We start from the raw sequence: 21738 nt of genomic DNA, 5'->3' as shown, positions 1-21738 counted from the left end.
CCCCCTCCATTTCCTAGCCCTGTGATCTTGGCCTGGTAGGACTGGGGCGCCCCATGGAAGGAAGGGCTTGAATGAGGGCCTTGGTTGTGCTGTAGGTTTTATGTCATGAGTTTTTGCAAATAGGAGGAAAGAGTGGGTGAGAGAAAGCCCCCAGGGCAGGGAAGGAAGTAGCCTGGGATTCTGCCTTAGACTGACTCTGTGACCACAGGCCAGTCACTTCTTCTTTATGGGCTTCAGTTTTCTCACTCATAGCATGGGCAGATGAAGGGGGTGCAGTAGGGAGAGCAACACGAGCCCCCCCCCCACCCCCATGCTCTGCTCTTATTTCTAGGTGAACAAGCCCCTGGAATGTTCCTGGCCTCATCCACACACAGCTGGAGCTGGAGCTCAAGGCCCTCAGAAGCCATCTCCTGGGCTGGGCTCAGCCTCAGTGTGACCTGTCTGCCATGGATCGGGGGAGATGCTGCCACCACCACCACTGTGAAGCCTTCCTAGATTGCTTCTGTGGCAATCAACCCCTCAGAGTGGTGTTAACACTTCCTTGCTTAGTGCCCTGCTCACTCACAAAAACGTAGGGGCAAAGTTGTTGTAAACTTAAGGAAACTGAAGCTTCAGGACCCTTTGCCTGCATGGCCCCCTTCCAAAGCCTTGTTCCTAATTTCGTATTCATGGTCCCCTCAAATTGTGTAAGCTTCGGACCCATACAGCTGGGAGCCACCCCAATCTTTGTCCCTGCCCTCCCCCCCTCACCAGGTGGCCTGGTGCCTGAGGCAGACCTGGCCAGACAGGAGTTTGTGCCCAGTCCCTCAGCTGGCCTGTCACCAGCTTCTCAGAGCCCGTCTCCCTGAGTGTAAAATGGGGCCAACGGGAACAGCAAATATATGTGTCATGCTCCCCGGGGGCCAGGCTTTGTTGGAGGAGCTCCCAAGTATTGGCTCTTTGGTCCTCGTGGTAGCCACCCCCGGAGGCAAGTGTGTTTGCTGTCTGCATGTCACAGGACCATGGGGACAAGTCTGTGAGACCGTTGCCGGCTGGTGCTCAGAACTGTGCCTGGCGAGCAATGAGCCCTCCGTGGATCTTGGTTCTCATCTTAAAGGGCAGTGCTGGGTGACAAAAAGCCAGCCTGTGGAGCCAAATGTCTGGGGGGCAGGCAACGTCAGCCAACAATTACTGAGCACCAACTGTATGCCAGGCCTGGAGCTGGAACTGGCAACAGGGTTACTCGGGCACAGAGCTCAAAGCTTTTGGCTAAGGCTCGCCTGTCCCCTTTGCTGTCTTTTTGGAGCCCAGGGTCCAGGCCGAGAGCTCGGGTCAGGATCTCAGCTCTCATTTACCAGCTGTGTGACTTTGGGCTTGTCTCCTAGCTTCTCTCTGCACACTTCTCAGCAGTGCCGGGGGCATGCTGAGCTCCGCTGGAGCTCTGCGATTGTGATCCACTGGGAATCCCAAGGTGTTCCTGCTTTCGGGGGAGCCAGTAAAGTCAGGTGGGGAGTGCAAAGATGGAGCTTGAACGGCCCTGCCCAAGGCAGTCAGCGAGGCTCCCCAGAGGGTCCTGGGAGCAGGGGGTGGACCTGATGCCTGGGTGTGTCACCATGGCGGGGGAAGGGAGACCCCGAGGGGCTGGGGCGAGCTGGAATGCACAGGTAGGCAGGGGGAAGATGACTGGATGGAACCCTGGGTGTGGGAGGGCCCATGAAGGTGTGCATCTGTGAACCCCGAGAAGAGCACCGGTGGGGTGGGGGGAGAAGGAGCGGGATGAGATGCTCAGGGGTCCAGACCTGTGCTCACTCCTGCTGGTGACCAGTGTCTTTGAGGAGCGGCAGGTGGCGCTCCCCGCCTGCCCAGCTGAGAGATCCTCCATCTCCCCACCTCCTTAGGAGGTCAGGGAGGAGGGGCTGCTGCTTCTAGAAGTCTCAGAACCCCCAGGAACCTCTGAAGATGAGCCATGCTCACTGCCCACCTTGTGCATGGTGTCCTGATGGCCTCCCTGACAACTCCTTCTCAGAGCCTTGCATACCTCCCAAGACAGAGTCTCCACTACCGCTCCTAGTAGCTATCTGTGGCCAGCTCCAGGTGTTCGGAGCCCCCCACACCCCCTTACACCAAACCAGCTTCTCATACCCTCGCCCTAGCCTTGCTGACCCTAACTCTACCCTTTGGAAGCCCTCAAAACCGGTCTGGTCCCTGGCTGGTGCAGCCCTTCTGGAAGATGACTGCCGCTCTAACAGGTGCCTTATTTTATAGAGCCCACTGCACCCTCCTTTACGGAATCCAGAGTAGGGCAGGGGAGGGGTCGTGTTGTCACGACCTGGCGCCTGGCACTGCGCCTGACACACAGAGGCACTCATCTTATATCAGGAGAATGAATGTGTGAGTGCATGGACCCTGCGTGGTCACTATCTCCATCTTCCAGCTGGGAAGCTGAGGCTTGGGAAGGTGAAGCCTCCAGTGTCACATATGTTAGTAACTGGCAGAACAGGAATCTGCCTGACCCAGAGCCAGCGTGCTTCACCTCCAACCTGTACTGTCTTAGCTGGAACCCCTCCTCCTTTCCCTGGCCTCATCGGCCCTCTTGGACTCGTCTCTCCAAGGCACCCGTAGGCCAGAATTCCAAGACTTGGGGAATATGATTCCTAGAGACTGGGACAAGAATTCCTAGGGATTTTTGCATCTCAGAGTTGGAAAGTTTCCCTCCCTTCCACTCCAGGATCTGTGCCACGGGGCAGCTAGCCGGGTCTTCTGCACCCTTTAGGAACTAGGTTCAGTTCAGCCTTATGCCGAGCTGACATTTGTCCTTGGGACCTCTTCATCAGGGCCCTGAAGGACAAGTGACAGTCCCCCCGACACCCCAAATCATGGTTGGCACCCCAGGATCTTTTTCCCTGGGCCCAAACCCAGCCCTTTCCCTGTTGGTTTCATTTGTCCTGGTTTCGGTTCCCTTTTTCCTTGGGGGAACTGTCCCAGTTTCAGCTCGATTTGGTTCCTATTTCCTGATAACAGGCCCAGAACAGGGTGCCAGACATAGGAGCAGACTTCCAGCCTGCCATCATTAGCAAAAGACCTCCCTTCCCTGGGTTTCAATTTCCCATCTAGGTACTGACAGCACCTTCTTCATGGGGGCTGTTGACAGTGAAATGAGACAACTCAGGTAAGGAGTGGGGCCATGCCTGCCTGGGGTTGGGGCTTAATAAATATTCACTTTGCCCCCCCATCCCCCACCCAACATCTGGGGCCAGGTGAGCTCAGGTGAATGGGAAACACATTCATTGACATAACAGATTGATTCTGAGCTCCCACTATGGGCCAGGGTCCCAGGGATGAGCCAGGTGGCGCAGATCCGCCTCCCCCCACCGCCCCGCTCCTGGAGGTCCTGTGCTTCGGGATGGGGGCTTGAATAAAAAGTAAAGTGCACAGAATGTTGGGGGGGGCAGTAGAGATAGACCAGGCAAGACACCTGCACACCCCTTCTCACACCACCCCACTGGAGGTGTCAGCGAGCTGGCCCCCCACAGCGGGTGGGGGTGCAGCGGAGGCAGGGCTGCCCCACTTTCCCCCTGCTGATCCGGTAACAGGGGCAGAAGCCTACAACCCTCAGGTGTGCAGGGGACACGGAGGCCTGGAGAGGTCCAGGCTTGGTCAGAGGTGTCCTGAAGGTACCGAAGCCCCTGGACCTGGGTGACTCTGACCCACTGTGTCCACTGGCCTGGGACCCGGAAAAGCCACAGGAACGGTACCCTTACGGGGAAGCTGCTAGTGATCACAAAAATGCCACCCATCTACTCAGGCCCTCAGTGAGCCAGGCCCGTCCTCCTGCATTCCCACGCGGGATCCTTTCCTTCCTGCGCTCCTGCCAGCCCTCGGAGGAGCGCAGCGTTCTACGGGATCCCCATCCTTGTGGTTGAGGCTCAGCGAGGCAGCCCACGAGTCCCAGGTCGCACAGCAGCCACTGTGGCGGAGGCCGGCGAAGGCCAGGGCGCGGGGTGGCGAGGTCGGGGAGCCGGGCGGGGGGGGCAAGGATCTGGGGCCGGGAGGGTGGCGCAGAGCGCGGGCGGGAGGAGACTAGGAGGTAGGCGAAGGCCGGGGCGCGAGGTGGCAGGGAGGGGAGGGGTTGGGACCGGGAGAGGGGCGCAGGGTCCAGGCTGGGGGAGACTAGGGGGCCGGTGGGGGGGCGGGGCGGCAGGGGACGCGCTCCGGCCCGCCCCGCCCCCCGCCCCTCCTCCCGCTCCGCCTGCGCTGGGGGCGGCCCGGCGGCGGCGGCGGTGGCTGTGGCGGCGGCGGCGGCGGCGGCGGCGCACGCTTCCTGCGGGCGCGGCTGCTGTGGGCGCGGAGCTGCGAGGCGGAGCCGGGCCGCCGAGCCGGGAGCCCCGAGCCGGGAGCGCGTCGGTCCAACCTCCGGGCCGCGCCGCCGCCGAGCAGCCGCCCCGCGCGCCGCGCCTCGGGAACAAAGGCGCCCGCCGCCGCCGCCGCCGCCATGAAGCCGGGGCCACCGCACCGCGCCGGGGCCGCCCACGGGGCAGGAGCCGGGAACGGGGCCGCGGCCGGGCCCGGGGCCCGCGGGCTGCTCCTGCCGCCGCTGCTGCTGCTGCTGCTGGCCGGGCGCGCCGCGGGGGTGAGTGACGCGCGCCGGTTCCCGCGGGTCCCCCTCCCCCCGACCCCCTCCGCCCAGCCCGCCCCCGCACCCCCGTCCCCCGACCTCCGCGCGCCCCCCAGCCCCCGCGCCTCTCCCCCTGCGGGCGCTCCCCAGCCCCTCGTCCCCCAGTCCCCGGGGCTGACCCCGTGGGGGAGGCCGCCCCCGCCGCCGGCCGCCTCCCGGGCTCGCTTCTCCGGGCTCTGGGGACCCCTCCCTCTGCGGGCGGCCCGGCGGGAACCTGAGCGCGCGGCGCGGAGTACCGCGCCCCTTTCCAGAGGGGTCCTCGGCCCCGGGTCGAGAGGCGCCGGATGGGCCTGACGGCGGGCGGGGGGTCGCCGGGCGTGGGGCCCGGGTTGGGTGTGTCGTGGGTCTGGAGCGAACGTGGCTTTGGCTTCGCGGGTGTGCCCAGAGCGCGGCCACTTTTAGAGAATTGGGGTGGGTTCCCTGCCGGGGCGGGGAGGTGTGCGTTTGGTTCCTCCGAGGGTCGCTTTGAGAAGGACAGTGGGGGCCCGGAGAGGGGGAGGGGTGGAGGGTGATTTGCGTGAAGGTGACCTGAGGGGGTGAGTGAGGGTGACCCCGTGTGTCTGATCCCCTCCGCGCCGGGTGTTGGGACCTGTCGGCTGTGTAGGGGTGAAGGATGAGGGATGAGCAACAGCCCAGCACATGGCTGCCTGCCGCCTTGCCTTACCTGGATGTGGACCCTGTGGGAGTGACCTATTGTGTGTGCCAGCGGAAGGGTGGGCAGCTATGGGCTGGGGCTGTGGGTGCCCTTTGTGGGGGGGGGGGTGAGTGTGTGTGTGGGAGAGATCTCCGCGGTGGGTGTGTGCTTGGACCCATGGGAATGTGTGTGTGCACGTGTGCACGTGTGCAAGTGCTCTTGGCTGCATGGGTGACCCTGTGCAGGGGGCTCGTACAGTCGAGGGGGGCAGAGTGTGTGCAGGGCGAGGGGAGTATGTGTGTACGTGGTGACCCCTTCAGTGTCCCTTTGAATGACCACACAGCTGTGGGGTTGAGCTCAGTCCCTGTTCCATTAGGGGGAGCAGGAGGAGGTTTAGAGAAGGGCCAGCTCCCCACCTTGAGGGACCTAGGTCCCAAGTGAGTTCCCCCACAGACGCCAAGTCTGGACCCCGGGCTGGGGATGAGGTGGGGGTTTCTAGGCCCAGTCTCTGTGGCTGGTTCTAGGAGCTGCACCTGTCCCTCATTCCGCAGGCTGAAAAGGACCCTGGTCTTAGGCAGCCCCCAGGAGCCAACTCTGTCCCTGCATGTTTCCATGGGCCTTGGTGGGCTGGCATGTAAAATGGGAGGAGGACAGGCATGGACCGAGAATTTGCTTTTTGGACAGACAAGCTCCTCAACAGCCTTCCCAACCTGGGGGCTGAATGAAGGGTGGAGGGAGCATGGAATGCCAAATCGAGTACAGTGCCCGGTGGGCTGGTAGCTTCATCCCCAGTCCTCCCCCAAAGGGGTTGAGAAGAGGTCCCTGGGTGGGACTGACACCCAGCCCATCCTAGCGCCTGGGTCACTTTCTGAGCCACGCTTTTGAAAGACCAGTTTTGAAATCAAAATCTTGGAAATAACCCAGCCTTGGGTTCAAATCCTGGCACCCGCCCCCCCCCCGACTCATGCTGTGACCTCGGGCACACTGTCGCATCTCTCTGGGCCTCTACTTTCTCTTCTGTAAGATGGGGCTGGTAATACCGTCCTCGGAAGTGAGATGAGATGATACGTGTGCTCATTCACAGAAGTAAATGTCTGATGTGTAGATGAATGAAAAGGGGACATAGGACAAAAGGCTTGATATTTGGAGAACCGGCAGGAATCTTGAGCTGTGTGACCCTGGGTCAGTCCCATCCTTTGCTGAACCACTGTTCCTCACTCCTACAACAAGGCTAATATAATTCGTGCCCCACAGGGTGGTGGAAGGAAGGAAGGGAGTGCCTGGCTGATGGAAGACCGTTCTGGAGGGCCTCAGTGAGACAGGGTGTTCCTGATCCCGATGGCGAAGCAGAGTGGGTGTGGTTCAGACCCACAGCTGAGGAGCAGATAAAGCAACACCCCCTCATTGGGTCTGGGCCTGGAGGCCAAGGTGGTGGGCTTGACTGGGAGGGACTCCAGATGAGGTGGGAGGGGGAGCCCCTCTCCTCACCTTACATCTTCCCCAGGGTTGGGCTGTCCAGGAGGAGTGTCACCTCCCCTGGCCCAGGAGCCAGAAGGGTAAAGGGTGGGGCCTAACTGCCAGGCGTGCCACCCTGAAGGAAGAAGGAGATGCCTGTAGCAGGAGGGACCGAGATTAGACCAGAAGGGCCCCACCCAGGATGGCTCCTGGCCTCCATGGTGGGGTCCTCTAAGGACATCATCGATGGGCGGTGACTGGCTCTGGGCAGGAGAGGGACAAGATGACCCCTGCTCTGCCCACCAGCTTTAAAGGGAGCTTGTGTGTGTGTGTGTGTCCTGGCATCTGCTTTGCGGAGTCCTCTCTCCTGAGAGACCAGGTGACCAGGACTCTTGAGGGATAGCTGCCTTCAGAGCCACATCTGTCACCACCCAGACAGGCCTGGAGTGTGGGGATTCTAGAAGTTCTAGCTTGGAGACATGTTCATGTAGAAGCTTGGAAAGGATTTTAGGCTTCATCTAGTTGTGTTTGAATATCCCCAGTGATGGGAATTCACTGCTCTGTGGCCGTGTGACCTTGTGAAAGTTAGTTAACCTCTCTGTGCCTTGCTTCCATCTCTGCAAGACCGAGAGAGTAACGACAAGGAAAGAGGTTCATGCAGCCCCGTGGTTGGCCGAGTCCACACTCAGCCAATGCTGGTTTCTTGTTCTAAGGCTGCCATTGCCCAGGCAGGCAATGTGATGGCGGGGGCGGGGGCGTGGGGATGCAGTGACGCTAGGGAAGGGGGAATTAAGCAAGGGATTCTGTTGAAGCCCCACCCCCTGTTCCTGCTCCCTTCCCACCCCAACTGTTCCCCCTGCCCTAGAGCTCCCTGCTTGTCCTCTAGCTACACTGGTTGACTCTGGATGCTGAGTTGTCAGAGTGAGATTGTCCTCACTGTAAAAATTAAAAGTTGGGGACCCTGGGGCTATTGGAGGCCAGGCCCTGACACAGGGACGTCACAGAGGCCTGCTGTCTCTTAGCCCCCAAGGTGGCAGGGCCTTCAGGGATAGACACCTGGTGTGTGACTTTGAGTAAGGGATTTCTCTGTCTTAGCTTCCCCATCTGTGAAATGGGGACTGAAGCAGTGCCAACCTCACTCACAGGGATGTTGTGATGAGGACATGAGCTCCTTGGGTAGAATGAACAGAGCCTGGCATGTAGCAAGCTTTCGGGAGACAGGACTTTTCCAGGAGGGGGCCTGGAGGGGTCAGAGAGGGCTTCCTGGAGGAGGAGGTTTTGCGATATGTCATCAAAGTGGTCACCATCTGGCACAGAGCAAGCTGTGGCCTGCCCTGACCCGAGGCTCTCATACTTGTCGGTTGGGGACGAATACTTCAGGACTGCTACTCAGGGTTACAAAATTCTCATGGCGGAGTTGGGACGGGGAGCGACATGGTGCCGCCATCTGGGAATTCAGTTTGTTTCTTCTTCCCTTGTGTTGGGGGTTGGTGTGAGGTTGAGCTCTGCTGAAGGTAAAAGCATTTTAGGGGCAGCTGGGTGGCTCAGTCAGTTATGGGTATGCCTTCGGGTCCAGATATGATACTGGGGTCCTGGGATTGAACCCAAGTCGGGCTCCCTGCTCAGTGGGGTTCTGTTTCTCCATCTGCCCCTCCCTCCCACTTGTGTTCTCTCTGTCAATAGATAAATAAATAAAATATTTAAAAAAAGAAAGAAAGAAAGAAAAAAGCCGTGTGGCCTTTTGAAAACAGATGGCTCCTCCCACCTCATGGACTGGGACATGGGGTCCCTGGGGGCCCCAGGCAGCACTGGGGTAGGGCAGTTCTGGGCTTGGGCTCTGGAAAATGCTGGGGCACCCGTGGAGAGCAAGGTGGAGACAGAGCTCCTCAGAAGCCTGGCCCTGCCACAGGCGTCCCTCCAAACCCTCCCACTGGAGCTGGGAACCCCCTTCCCCACCCAGGCCTCGCTGCTGCTTTGGGTCATTCTAGAAGGGGCCCCAGTAGGATTGCGGAGGCTTGGAGCAGACTGAGGCAGCTGGGACTGGAGGGGTGAAGTCTCCATCTGTCTTTGTCGCCCCCTCCTCCCCCAAGGGCTGTGGGCACGATCTGGGGAGGGCTTAATGACATGAACAGCAAACTAATGTTCACGGAGAGCCCCGCCCACTAAGCTCTCATTCTGTATTGGCTCATTTAATCCTCATGATGATCTTGGGAGGCGGGAATGATGAGAACCTCCGTTTTATGGAAATGAAGGCACAGAGAGGTTCAGTGACTTGCCCACGGTCAAGTGGGCTGGAAAGTAGCCGAGCTGGGTGAAGCCAGGGCCTGCCAGGCTGAGAGAACTGGGCTTCGTCCTGCATTTACCCCTTCCTGCTCTGTGGCCTTGGACAAGATGCTCCTCCCTGGGGCCTCCTTACCCCACCCCCATTAGGCTCACTTTTTTTTTTTTTTTAAAGATTTTATTTATTTATTTGATGGAGAGAGATCACAAGCAGGCAGAGAGGCAGGCAGAGAGAGAGGGAGAAGCAGGCTCCCCGCTGTCGATCCCAGGACCCTGAGATCATGACCTGAGCTGAAGGCAGAGGCTTAACCCACTGAGCCACCCAGCGCCCCCATGAGGCTCACTTTATCCACTGTTTGCCGGGCTCTGCTGGGTGTGTCCTCTGTCTTTTCACCTCTGCTCTCACCCTGGCCTTTGGGATGGGTGACAGTAGCCACAAGTTGCAGGTGGGGGCAGGGCTCAGTGAGGACTTGGCCCCAGGGCCCTTGCTCTTCTCCCACCTCACAAGGTTTTGTCATCTGTACAGTGGGTGACTTTGAGGGTCCTGAGTTTGGGCTAAGGGAGAGCGTTGAGGACGGTGCAGGATGGGGGGGCAGGACTCAGGTCTGGTCCTGGCACAGGAGAGGGGTCTAAAATCCCGCCATTCCCCGGGCATGCGCGGGATGCCCCTGGTGTTGGGGCTCACCCTCCGCACGGGTGACACGCTCGGACTGCTTGTCACGGGCCCAGCCCAAATCTTCATTCCTGCTGCCCTGTCCCTGAGACGTGTCCCCCTTGTCCCCAAGGTTCCCTGCGGCCTTAGTGACTTGGTGGGTCTCCTGCAGCCTGAATGGTTCTCTTATAGACCGTGAACCCCCATGGGCAGGCTTTGTGGCTGTTGTCTTTGCTGAACTCCAAGGCCAGCTGCGCACCTGGCCCAGAATTGGAGGGTTTGAGTGAAGGAGTGAGCGGGTGAGGGAAGGAAACCAGGACTGGGGGCGTGGACCCTGGGCTGGGGCTTCGTGTTCTCTCCTTTGGAGGTGGGTTGAGGGACAGCCAGTCTGTTGGGCCCCGGCGTGTGCCCGTGGGCTGGGAGGCGCCTGGGGGCTGCGCAGGGTGGGCCTGCGGTCTGACTGTGGGGGCGCCCGCCACCACATCAGGGTGGGACAGAGGCTCGGCGGCCCTGGGCTCCAGCTCAGCTGCTTGGAAGCCTGTGATTTTGTGTCTGGGAGCGGGGTGTGGGGGGAGCTGGGAGGGAGGGCAGGGTGCCAGGAACTGTCCTGAGGGCCCTGCCTCTTGCTCCTGCGCCACTCCAGCCCCACAGGGGGCGGGGTCAGGCTGGTCTTGGACCACCACGCTTGTCTTGCTGCCCCCACTAACAGTCCACCACATCGTGGGAACATCAGGCCAGCGCCTGGTAAATATTTGTTGACTGACCTCCTTGTAGGGAGGAGGGGGGCCCTGCCTTGGCTCCCAGACTCCCAAGATTCCGGGAGGCTGGGGGGCCTTTACTTCCGGCTCCCCCCTCCTTCCAGAGCAGGCCCGGCCAGAGGGGTGGCTGCTTCCCTCCCCCCACTGACCAGGCGAGTCTCAACGCCAAACAGGAAGCTGTGATTACAGGGGGAGTCTGGGCAGCAGTGGCCGAGGGCCCAGCTGCAGGATGGGGGTGGGGGGTGGCCCCTGACCAACCATCTGGCCTTTTCCCTACCTGGCTGCTGATGGCAGGGGGACGAGGAAGGCCCGTGCTTGGCCTTCTGTGCCAGGTGGAGAGGGTTCTACTGCCTCTGTGACCCAGCTGGCCAAGGGCTGCCTTCTTTCCACCCTAGGACCCCCAGCTGGGCTTTGGTGCCATCTGTTTTGGGGTCTCCACATCCGAGGGTGTATCGTGAGGTCATAGAAGGACCAGGGGCCCCAGAGCCAACTGGACCAGGGTCGAAATCCTGGTTCTGTGACTTTCTAGCTGTGTGATCTTGGCAAGTTCTCTTAGCCTCTCTGAGCCTCGTTCCCTTGTTCCAAATGGGCTCAGAGAACCTCTGTCTTGAGAGTTGCTTGAGCGTGAACCACCGGAAACAATAGCGAGCCTGAAAAGGAGTGGGCACTCCTGCAAATACCGATTTCTTCCATTTCCCGGCTTTGGTTTTGCTCTTTTCCTGTCCCTCGCTCCATCTCACTGCAGAATTGCTTTTTGGGACTGGGATTGGGAACCAAGTTGGAATGATCAAGGCTGACCCAAGCAGAACCCTGGAGGTGGGAGCTGGCCTGGAAGGGAGACGCTGCCATCTCACAGGTGGGGGTCCTGAAGCCCAGAGGCGGCCTGGAGCCTTGGCCAAGGGTTGGGGCTGGTTATTCAGTCTGGGATGAGCTCGCCGAGCCCTTGGCTGCTCGCAAAGGCTGTGGCATTCCACTCAGCCCATGGAGAAGGCTCTGAGCTGTAAAGCCACTCACCAGGGCTCGCCCAGTCAGGTCCCGGTGGAGACCCGTGTTCAGTTACCCCTTTGCCCTCTCTGGAGTCCTTCCTGTCCCACTGCTGCCCTTGGGGCCAGGGTTTCTGCAGACGGGATGGCGATGGGGAGGGATGGGGTGGGGGATCACGCTAGTTAGGGCCTTTCTTCTGCTTCGCGGTTGGGCAGTGGACTTGCTTCACTCTGGGATCAGCGTCAGCCCAAGCTCCCCTAGAGCTCAGTCTACCCCTTGCACCATCCACCAGCACCCCCATCCCATGCCCCACCCCGCCCAGCCCTGCTTCCCAGCCAAGACTTTAATAGGAATAATTTAGGATCAGTCACCAGTGGGATCTGGGAAATCTGATTGTGGCAAACTGATCGCCAGTGGGCCTGCAGGTGGCTTGTGGTGCCCGTCCTTGGGCTGGGGTTTGGGGGAATTCGGATGGGGGATTCAGGGGGCTGAGGAGACAGGGCCGTTCTCCTGGGAGCAGGGAAGGATAGTTTTGTTTGTCAGGATGCTTGGCAGAACCCACGTGCTGCCATCCCAGCAGAGCCCATGGCCGGGGATAGGTGCCCATGTTCCCAGCTGCCCTTCACCAGCCTACCAAGTGGGGGCTGCCCCTCTCCTTGGGGCCTGGGACCATGGAGGTGGAGCTCAGGTGTCTGCTTCTGAATTTTGGCTCTGGCCCTCCAGATGTGTCCTGTGTTGGGTGAGCGCCTGGGTGGCTCAGTGCGTTGAGCATCTGCCTTCGGCTCAGGGCGTGATTTCCAGGTCCTGGGATCCAGCCCCACGTTGGGCTCTCTGCTCAGTGGGGAGTCTGCTTCTCCCTTTGCCTCTGTGCTCTCTTTCTCTTTTTCCTTCTCTTTATCTCTCTCATGTACATAAATAAGATCTTAAAAATAAAAAAGATGCTCCCTGCGTTGGGAAGACAGGCACAGATGGTGACAACCATAGGATAGTGGCAATGACCAGTACCTACAGGATATGTGGTTCCTGTGCTCACCTGTGGTTCCTGTGCTACAGGGTGTGTGGTTCCTGTGGCATCTCAGTCCTTACTGTGACCCTGGGAGGGGGGTGTTGTTACCCCACTTTGCAGATGGGGACTCAGAGGCCCTAGAGGGTAAGCAGGGAGCCCAGGCTGAGGCCGCTGGCAGAAGATAATGTTACCAGCGGTAATATTGGGGGCGGGACCCCACATTCTCACATGGGGGCGTCTTCTGCCTGATGAATTTGTTCATTTTGCAGCCATTTTTGAGCCCCTGCTGTGTGCTGGGCCCTGCGCTGGGGGATGTGAGTGTGCAGGCGTGTCTCGTGTGTGTGTGTCCTGCGTCTTGTCGCCGAGCCTTGTCCGGTGAGATGTGTGCTGGTGGTCGGTGTGTGTTGGGCCTGGGCCTGTGTGCAAGGCTTCAGGGGCAGGTCCTGAAGAGCAGGGAGGGAGCCCCCACCTCCCCCGCCCCAGCCGGGTTCCAGTCCCAGTCTGCTGTGGACTTGGGCAAGCTGCGGTCTTCTCCGTGGCTCAGAGGGCCAGTAAGGCCTCGCTCACTAGGCTGGGGGGAAGCCAGTGTTGGGGGAGGCGCAGCCAGTTACCTGGTTGGCAGCTAGGTAAAAGGAAGCTGCTCCTGGAGAGTTATTTTGGCTTTTCTTACGTTAGGTATGTTTTCTCTAAGATCCTTACGTTTCAGAGGTGAGTTGGCTACTGACCTGTCAAGTAACCACGGGCAGCTTTCTCCTCTGAGCCTCTAATTTCCTCATCTGTGCAGTGGGGAGGTTGGACTGGGTGACCCAGGAACCCTTCCAGTCTTCACATTTGAGGAACAATCAGAGAGACATGAGTCCAGGGCTTGGCCCGGGGTGACCCCTTTGGGAAGGGAGAGCTGGGTGGGGGGCAGATGGGTGGGGAGGAGAGGAAGCTGGTTTCCTTCACGTGGCCTGTCTGTGGTTCCTCTTGGGCCAGGGTAGGACGCGCCTCTTTCCTCACCCATCACCCTGAACACCAGCCTCTGGGATGGGATCTGTCAAATCCAGGCAGCCTTGGGGCTGGGCTGTGAGTCTGCTCCTGGATAGGGGAGGAGCACTGGGCAGGGAGTCCAGTAACCGGGTCCTTGTCCCTACAGTGCTGCTGACCTGCCAGTTACTTTATCTGCTATTTACTGATATCCCCTCTGTGTCTGGCCTGTGCTGAGCACTCAGAGGCCTTAGGGAGCTTAACCTGGCCTCTGACCTTAGGAAGCTCCCAGTTAGAGGAGGGAGCCAACACCTGTGAGGGGCTGAGGGTAGTGAGTCAGAGGAAGGAGGGGTTGGTTTTGACTCTGGAGTATCAGGGAGGGCTCCACAGCGGAGGTGTCCTTTGTACCAGGCCTTGAAGGGTGTACCAGCACAATGATAGGGGACCAGGGTAGACGAAGGCTTAGAGGTAGGAAAGATCATGGCAGATTTGGGTGTGGTTAAAAGCAGCAGTTCCCAGCTCAGGGAGGAGAGCCATATGTGGGGTCCAGGAGCCATTGCCCGAGGGGGTTGCTGTTTTTCACAAGAGTGTATTGTTCCTTGCATTTAATACATTAAATGCAGTGGGGCACCTGCTGGGTACCTGGCCCTGTATGGGAAGGTGGGGGGAGGGGGTGGATCTGGGACTGAACAGTTGGAGCCTGTGGGGCATCGGCTTCGAAGACTTCCGGGTGGGCTTTGAGTCCAAACCAGGGCATTTAGATTCCCTCCTGCTGTAGGCAGTGTTGGTCTTGAAGTGGATGCAGCCCCATGGCCCCGAGGGGCTGGCAGACGTGGTAGTATTAATATTGAATTATGCCTTCTGAATGCCTGCCTGGTGCAGGGTTCTCTGCCAGGCGTTTTACATATAAAAGCTCACTGAACCCTTACAACAGCCTTACGAAAGAGATACCATTATGGTGATTTCACAAAAGAGGAAACTGAGGCACAGAGAGGTTAAGGAACTTGTCTGGGCTTCCAGAGTGGCGTACTTACTAGGATTGGAACGCAGGCGGTCTAGAACGCTCTCTGGTGTAGAGGCACTGCCCCGCATCACGAACGGTGATGCATCGTGAACGGTGATGTGTAGGGCCCTGAGAGCGTGAGTTTAGGGCCTGCCACGTCTTGTTCGGTGCCTGAACCTGGATGGCTGCTGTGGGAGAGGCCCTGATGCTGGTCTGGGGGCTTTTGGCTTCCCGCACAGGTCTTTCCTCTGGTGCCTGTCTTCTGTCTAGGTGGGGTCGTGGGCTGAGGCCATCCTAGGCAGGGGAGAGATCGGAAGGCCAACGAGGCTTTCAGCTGAAAGGGCCCTTGGACGCACTCTTGTCCAGCTTGTTCATTGTCCTCAAGGGGAAACTGAGGCCAAAGGATTGATTTCTAGTCCTAGCAAGGCTCTTCTGGGATCTGGTGGTTCAGCCTTATTTTGCACATGGGGAGACAGAGGCTGAGAGAGGTAGAGGGCTGGCCCAGAGTAACCCCGCAAATCAGTCGCTGTGCTGGGACTAAGACCTGTGTCTCCTGACCCGCAGAAAGGGCCCCATCCCTTGTACCATGTTTCTGCTATTGACCTGTGTCTCTTTGGCCCAGATGGCAGGCCCAGCTCCCACCCTTCTCTCCGGGAAGCCGTCCCTCCCCCAAGACTCGATGCCAGATGGATTCCTGTCAGCACATCCAGTGGACTTCTCCAGCTTCTCCCTCAGCCCTGTGTACCCTCGCTGCTCCCCACCCCGTGACTCCCAGCTGCTCCCTGGGCACAGAGGATCACATCATTTCTTTCATCTTCACGTCTAGCCATGTGCTGTTCTCTCTCTGTGGACTGTTCACTTCTCCAGAGAAGTCTACTCATCCTCCAAAACCCAGCACGGCTGTCCTCTCCTCTGGGAATCCTGTATTGACCTCTCCCCAGCTCTCAAGCACCATGAGCCTTCTTCAGCCCCTTCTTTCTTCCCTCCTTCTGGATTTCTTGGCTGAGCCCCTCTTCCCATGTGTTGGGATTCTCTGCGGAGCCCCAGCTCCGTTGCGTTCTGCCCTAACTCCAGCTCCTGCGGGGTCCTGCCGTCACCTCCTTGGAGCCCTCCCTTGGTGACTTTGTGGCATTAGCAGCCACTATCAGCCCTTACATCATCTCCCGGTTCCTCCTTCCCGCAGACTACCTGCTTTCCTTCCCCAAGTCCCGACAGTCCTGCATTGTTAACTTTCACACATCCTGTCCCCTGGCCGCATACCTTGTTCTTCTCCCCAGCCCCTGCTCCTGGGATCCCTGAACTTGGGGCTGAGGGGTGTGGAGGCTGGCAGCAGAGACACAGCCTTCCTGCCTCATTTAGCTGGGGGAGGGGGGCACCCCGGGTCCTTCTGGCCTCCACCATTCTGGAAGATGGATACACCGTGGGCTTCTGGAGGCTCAGGCTTGGTTACCAGAGATCGTCCCCCTGCTCCTCTCCTTCCACCTCTGCCTCCCACCCTCCTCCCTCTCTCCTCCCTCCTGCTCTGCTTCCCCAGAGCCCCCTGCTCCACCCCTCCCTCACCGGTTGGGATCTCCCTGGCTGCCATTCAGTGGGGCCGGGACCTGAGAAGTCCCCTGGGGGATGGGTCTTGCACACCGAGGGGGTGGTCAGCATCAGAACCAGAGGGACTCTTCTTTACTCTAAACCCCCCTGGACCCAGACTCCTCCCCACCGTCCTCCCCTCCCCATGCCTTCGTCCACCCCTGCAGAAGTGCTGTTGTAAGGGCGGAGGGCTCCAGGAAATCACCTTCCGCCTTGCCGTTCACCTGGGGACACGAGGCCCAAAGACAGCCCTGGACTGTTCGGGGCCCCCCAGCGGTGAAGGCAGAATGGCTCTCCCCGGGCTCCTTGGGGGCCTCTGGGAGCTGAGCCCTGGCTGGACTGAGTCCTGTTCTCACTGAGGCGGGGGGGCTGGGAGGTCTCAGCTGGGGACGGTCTCAGATCCAGAGTCTGTGTTGAGGGGACCATCCGTGAGGTGATGCCGGAGCCCATGGGAATCCTTTTTCCCTGTGGGGCTAAGGCCTTGGTTCAGCTTCGGTCTAGGCAAGGGGCAGGATTTGTGTACATGTGCATGTGTGTGACTGTGTCCCCGGGGATCTGTGCTGATGCGTGGGGCCCTGGTGTCCCCATGCCTACTCCCTTGTTTTAGTGGCTCGAGTGTGGCCAGTCTTGGTGACGTAGGACAACCAGGTTGCTCCCTCTCCTCTTCTCAGCTGTGGGGAACTCGCCCCCAGCACCTTGGATGGCGTGGACCAGAGCAGCTCCGGGGACAGTAGTGGGACGAGTTGGGAGATGCCCTCCCTACCTCGGGGAGGTCGAGGCACACATCGAAGTGTGCGTGCGTGCAGGCCCATCTGTGTCTTTGAAGGGGAATGCCAACCCTAGCACACTCCCTTGCCTTGTGCACACACACACACGTGGAGACAAGACCCATGTATGTGTTGAACACGCAGAGGCACACATGGACAGCGACTCGCACACAACCCTACCCCCTAGGCACATGTAGCTCTCATGCAAACAGAGCCAGACCCACACAGGTGTCTAAGACCACTGGCAGGTGCACACACATGACAGTGCCCACAGCATGCCTGGAAATACCCCCCCGAATGTGATTGCACGTGTCCACTGGCATGCCCACGTGTCCACATGCACACGCGCGCACACATGCGCGCTGCCGGGCCTCTGAGCTACCAGGACCATGTCCGTCCTTAATCCCAGCTCTTAATCCCAGAGTCTGGGGAGCCCAGGCCAGAGGGGCAGCTGGTCATCTGGCCTCCTTAGCAGTGATTAGGGTAAGGGCGGGGGCCGGGGCAGAGGGACACAGAGCTTTGTCTTCTGCCTGACCTCCAGGGACACTGCAAACTCAAACCTCGGGTTCCTTCGGAGGTTCTGTTATATGACCTTCACAGAACCCTGGGAACAGACATCCTGGGGAGGGGGCAGATGGGCAAGGCTGTGTGTCCCCTGAGGAAGGTGACAGCTGGGGTCAGGGAAGCCCGGGGAGGCGGTCCCTTCCTTTAACCACTTAACTGCTGCTGACCCTGTGTCGGAATCTTCTACCCAAGGTGTCCCGGGGATTCTCATGTCTGGGAACCCTGTTTTTGGCCACAACGTCTCTGAACTGCATGGTAAGATGTGGCCCAGCAGGACATGCTGAATCTGGGGCCCTGAGCCGGGGTGGTGGGGCCACTGGGACAGGTGGGAGGGGGAAGCTTCCAGGACCAAGGGAGGCCTGAGTTGGGCCTTGAAGGTGTCCCTGCCTGGGCGTTGGGAAGGGTGCCAGGACATTTTTGGCTGTCACAAAAACAGGGTACCACTGGCATTTCTGGGGGAAGGGGAGTGGTCAAGGCTGCTAAGTGGGGGGTGACAGCATTGGTGCTGAGAAGTGCCGTTAGGTCATGTGGTGTGGTGAAGGTGCTCCTGGTCGGGGGCAATGTGGACCACGGCCCAGAGGTGACTGTCCCTGGCACACGGTGGGAGGGAGGGGCCCCAAGATTGTGCGGGCCGGGTGCCCCCTTCACCCCTCCTGCCTGGCTGACGTTTGGATGAATGTGTCGGGGGGTGGCTGAGATAGACGGTGCGCTGGCCCCACTTGGGCTCTGACCATGACCTCTGCTGGTCTACGGGGTGACCTCGGGCTGCTCACTGTGCCCCTTCCGTGAAGTTGGGCGCTGGTCGCCTCACCGCTGGGCAGTTGCGAGGACTGTGCTTTCTTAGCCCGGAAAGCCTCACATTATAGCGCCCAGAGCTTGTAACCAGGACTGGCCAGCCCGGGGCCAGTGGTCACGAGAGGCCTCTGTGACCACGGAGGGGACATTTGTGACTGCTGTCCTCGTCCTGGAGTTTGAGGAATAGGACGGTGCCCTGGTATCAGCTCTTCCGAGCTGTCCTAGCTTTGCGCCCCACTTCCGCAGCCCGCCCTTCTCCTGCAGGGGCTGTCTGCTCCAGGCCCTGGGCCGGACCGGTGGGCCTCATCCAACCCTCTGTGGGGCCCCTCTCTGTTCTGGGGCGGGGCTGGCCCTGGGGAGAACCCTGCGGGGGAGCAGGCGTGTGGGACTGCGGCTCAGATGGTAGGAGCCCAGGGCTGGAGCATGACCAGCCTGCAGAGGGCTGGATGAGGGGACAGGTGAGACCCAAAGGAGCACTGGTCAGGGAAGCCATGGTCAAGTGACGGGTGAGGAGAGGAGGGGCTGCCACATCGGGCTGCAGGGCCCGTGGGGACCAGGACACTCGGGGTCCTTATATCCCTAGTGGGCATCACACTCCATCTGAGCTCAGTGGAGAGGCTCTGCCTTTGGGCAGCAGACGGCTGGACAGGACGTTGTGCTGGACCCACAGGAGGCTGGGTAGATCATGTCAGGGGAGGGGAGGTGGGGCACTGTGGTTTTCTCCGGCACCTTCCACTTCCTCCTGGGACTTTCAGCCTCCCTTCCCCGGGACCCTTTGTGGCTCCACGGTCTGTGCCATGAGGCTCTATGAGGTCACCTTTTCCCTCACGGTGCTTGGATGGGGGACCAGAGCTGGGGACAGAGCAGGTGCCAAGGCAGGAGGCTGGAACCAGGGACTAGGTGGGTGGGAGCTTCGTACCTGAGTTCCACGTCATAGGGGTGTGCAGGAGGTACAGAGCACCCATCAGACACAGCTAGCCCGTGGGATAGATAGGCCGCTGTGTGCCCAGTCGAAGGTGGGAACCAGAGGGTGGGGGGTGGGCAGCCGCCAGCTGGGGGCTGGTGCCTTGGAGCTTGTGGAGTGTGGCATGGGGGGAGGGGCGGGCCCCAGAGTCATGTCTGTCTTCAAGGCTGCTTTAGGGGGCAGGGGACAGTCATGCTTTCTTAGCTTCAGACAGGCTTTACCACTGGGCCCTGCCCCAACTCCTGCCCCCTTTCCTGGCAAGGCCACATACTCATGCCTCTCCCTGAGGGCAACCAGGGGCCAGCTGCGTGGACAGAGGGTACCGCGGAACCTCTGAGGACTAGGGGGGTGCGGTGCTGGCATAGAGGGGTGGAGAGGGTGCTCAGCCTGAGTTTGGAGCTGTCTCACCTTCTCTTGGGGTCACTCTGGGCCAGGCCTGCCCCCTCCTAGGGGTCCCACCCAACAAAGTGGCCTTTGACAAGCACAGAGGAGGCAGTCACAGTGCTGGGCCTCTCCCACTTGTGGTCTGCAGAGTCCGTGTTTGCCCTTCTGGGTGGCGGGGGTGGGAGGCGGATGGGGAATGCCTGGGGAAGCTTTACCTGGGTTGTGGTTGGGGAGATATGCAGATGGGAAAGTTGGTGAGCAGGGGGAAAGCTTACCTCCTCTTCCATCTGAGTGTTTGAGTTTGGGCTCTGCTGTGTGACCCTGAACAAGTTCCTTACCCTCTCTGAGCCTCAATCTCACACTCATCCTTTTGTTATCCCCTCAAACAGCAGCTTTATTGAGATCTGACTCACATACCATCCAGTGTACCATCTAAAGCATCTAGTTCAGGGGATGTTAGTACATTCACAGAGTTGTGCGCCCATCCCCAATTTTTACACATTTTTCTCGCCCCCGAAAGCAAGCCCGTACCTTTTCAGCAGTCCCTCCCTTCTCTCCCCAGTCCCCCAGCCCTAAGCGGTCTCTTGTCCTTTCTGTCCCTGTGGACCTGCCTGGCACGGCCCGTGGGGGCAGCCTCTCACGCAGTGTGGTCTTCTGCGTCCGACTTCTTTCGCTCCGTGTGACGTTTCCCAGCTTCATCCACGTGGCAGCGGGTGCGGGGGACCTCACTGCTTTCTTTGTGGCTTGGAATTCCGTGGTGTGGACTTGCCATCTTTCACTTATCTGTCAGCGGATGGACGCCTGGCTCAGTTCCACTTTGTGCCCGTCACGAAGAAGGCGACTTTTTTTTTTTTTTTTTTTTAAACGTATGTGTTCGTGCGTTTTCCCTTCCCTCGGGTGCGCACCCTGGGGGTAGGGTTCCTGGCTCACACGTGACTGTCCGTGTAACCTTCAGAGGAGCTGCCGGGCGCTCTGGTGCCATGGCCACCTCGCGAGGCTCTGACTGCCCCGTCTCCTCACCCACGCCTGTTCTCTTGGGGCTCTGCGTGCCTTCGTTTCTGCATCCCTCCCTCCTGCAAGTATTTGTGGAGCATCTGCATTCGACAAGCTGAGAAGTAGCCGGGCTTTGGGGCAAGGACCCGTTTGGATAATCTCATTTCATCCTCTCAGCCCTTGGAGTGTGGTTCTGTTATTATGCCCATTTTGTAGGGAGGAAACAGCCTCAGAGAGGTGGATGTACTCACCCAGGGCCAGGACTGGGATCTGGACCCAAGCAGTCTCGCTTCAGAGCCCCTGCTCCTCGCCAGGCCCTGCCTATCTGCCAGGACTCAGAAGAGGGGGTGAGAGTCCCCTCCCTTTCCCGATCAAACCCCCAGTGTCTCACAAGTGTCATCTCGGGCTGGAGGCAAGTGTCGCCCTGAGGGGGCTCTGCCCACTCCTCCCCCAGTGTTTTGGTGTGATTCCTTGCCCTGTGCCTCACTTCTCCATGGCAGCAGTGGTGCTGGTGGGCCCCCGCGGCTCCCTCCCCGAGTCCGGCTCATTCCACCCTTGCCGTGGAGCAGCTCCGAAGTCGGTGGGGTAGCTCCGGGCTGGGGGTGGGGAGTCGCCTCCGCCACATGTGAGCTCCTGCTGGGTTATAAATAACAGCGAATGGGATGGTGGGGAGACCACAGCCTGGTTCCTCAAGGAGGCTGGGCTTGGACACACACAGATGGGGACACTTGGGGGGGTGTGCGTTGTGGGTCCTCAGGGGGTGTGCTGGCACGTGCCTGAGAAGCCTTGGGGATGTCAGAGGCTTTGCAGGACAACTGGAAGGGCTGGGTCTGCCCCAGGCTGATTCCAGGGTCTGTTTGGCTTCCTGGAGGAGGGCTGGGGATCACCTGGCTTTGGGGGGGCCCCCAAGATCAGGCTGAGGATCACTCTGCCCCTTCAGCTGGACTTCTTTCTGGTCCCAAGAGCATGAGAACGAGACACAGGGCCCTGGGTCCTCTCTGTGCCCTCCCTAACCCCCTCTGCACTGCCAGGCCCCACTTCCTCCTGTCCGGCCACCCCCCAGCTCTATCCTGACTCTCCACCTGCGTTCTCTGTGACCTCTAGCAAGTCACCTGGCCTGTCTGTGTGACCTCTAGCAAGTCACCTGGCCTGTCTATGGCCAAAGGAGGGTCGTCTCACCTGACTCCTTGGAAGGAGCCTGGCGTTCAGCAGGTGCTCAGGAAATGCTCCTTCCCCCTAGCCCGGGCCTGCTTGTCAAGTGGCTGGAATTGTAGGCTCCCCTGGGAGCCTGCTAA

General features: G+C 59.8%; 1 protein-coding gene across 1 annotated transcript in view; it reads left to right on the top strand.

The window, feature by feature from the left end:
- The first annotated feature begins 3971 nt into the window (after positions 1-3971).
- Positions 3972-21738, top strand: part of SDC3 (syndecan 3) — a 38513-nt gene continuing 20746 nt past the window's right edge. Inside the window, exon 1 of the mRNA XM_044237629.1 lies at positions 3972-3988. The gene's annotated coding sequence lies outside the window, so the exon portion shown is untranslated. The remainder of the gene's footprint in view (positions 3989-21738) is intronic.

The sequence above is a fragment of the Neovison vison genome, chromosome 2 (assembly GCF_020171115.1).
Source record: "Neovison vison isolate M4711 chromosome 2, ASM_NN_V1, whole genome shotgun sequence".
NCBI lineage: Eukaryota > Metazoa > Chordata > Mammalia > Carnivora > Mustelidae > Neogale > Neogale vison.
The sequence above is the reverse complement of the archived record's forward strand: the minus strand, read 5'-3'. Positions and strand labels throughout refer to the sequence as shown.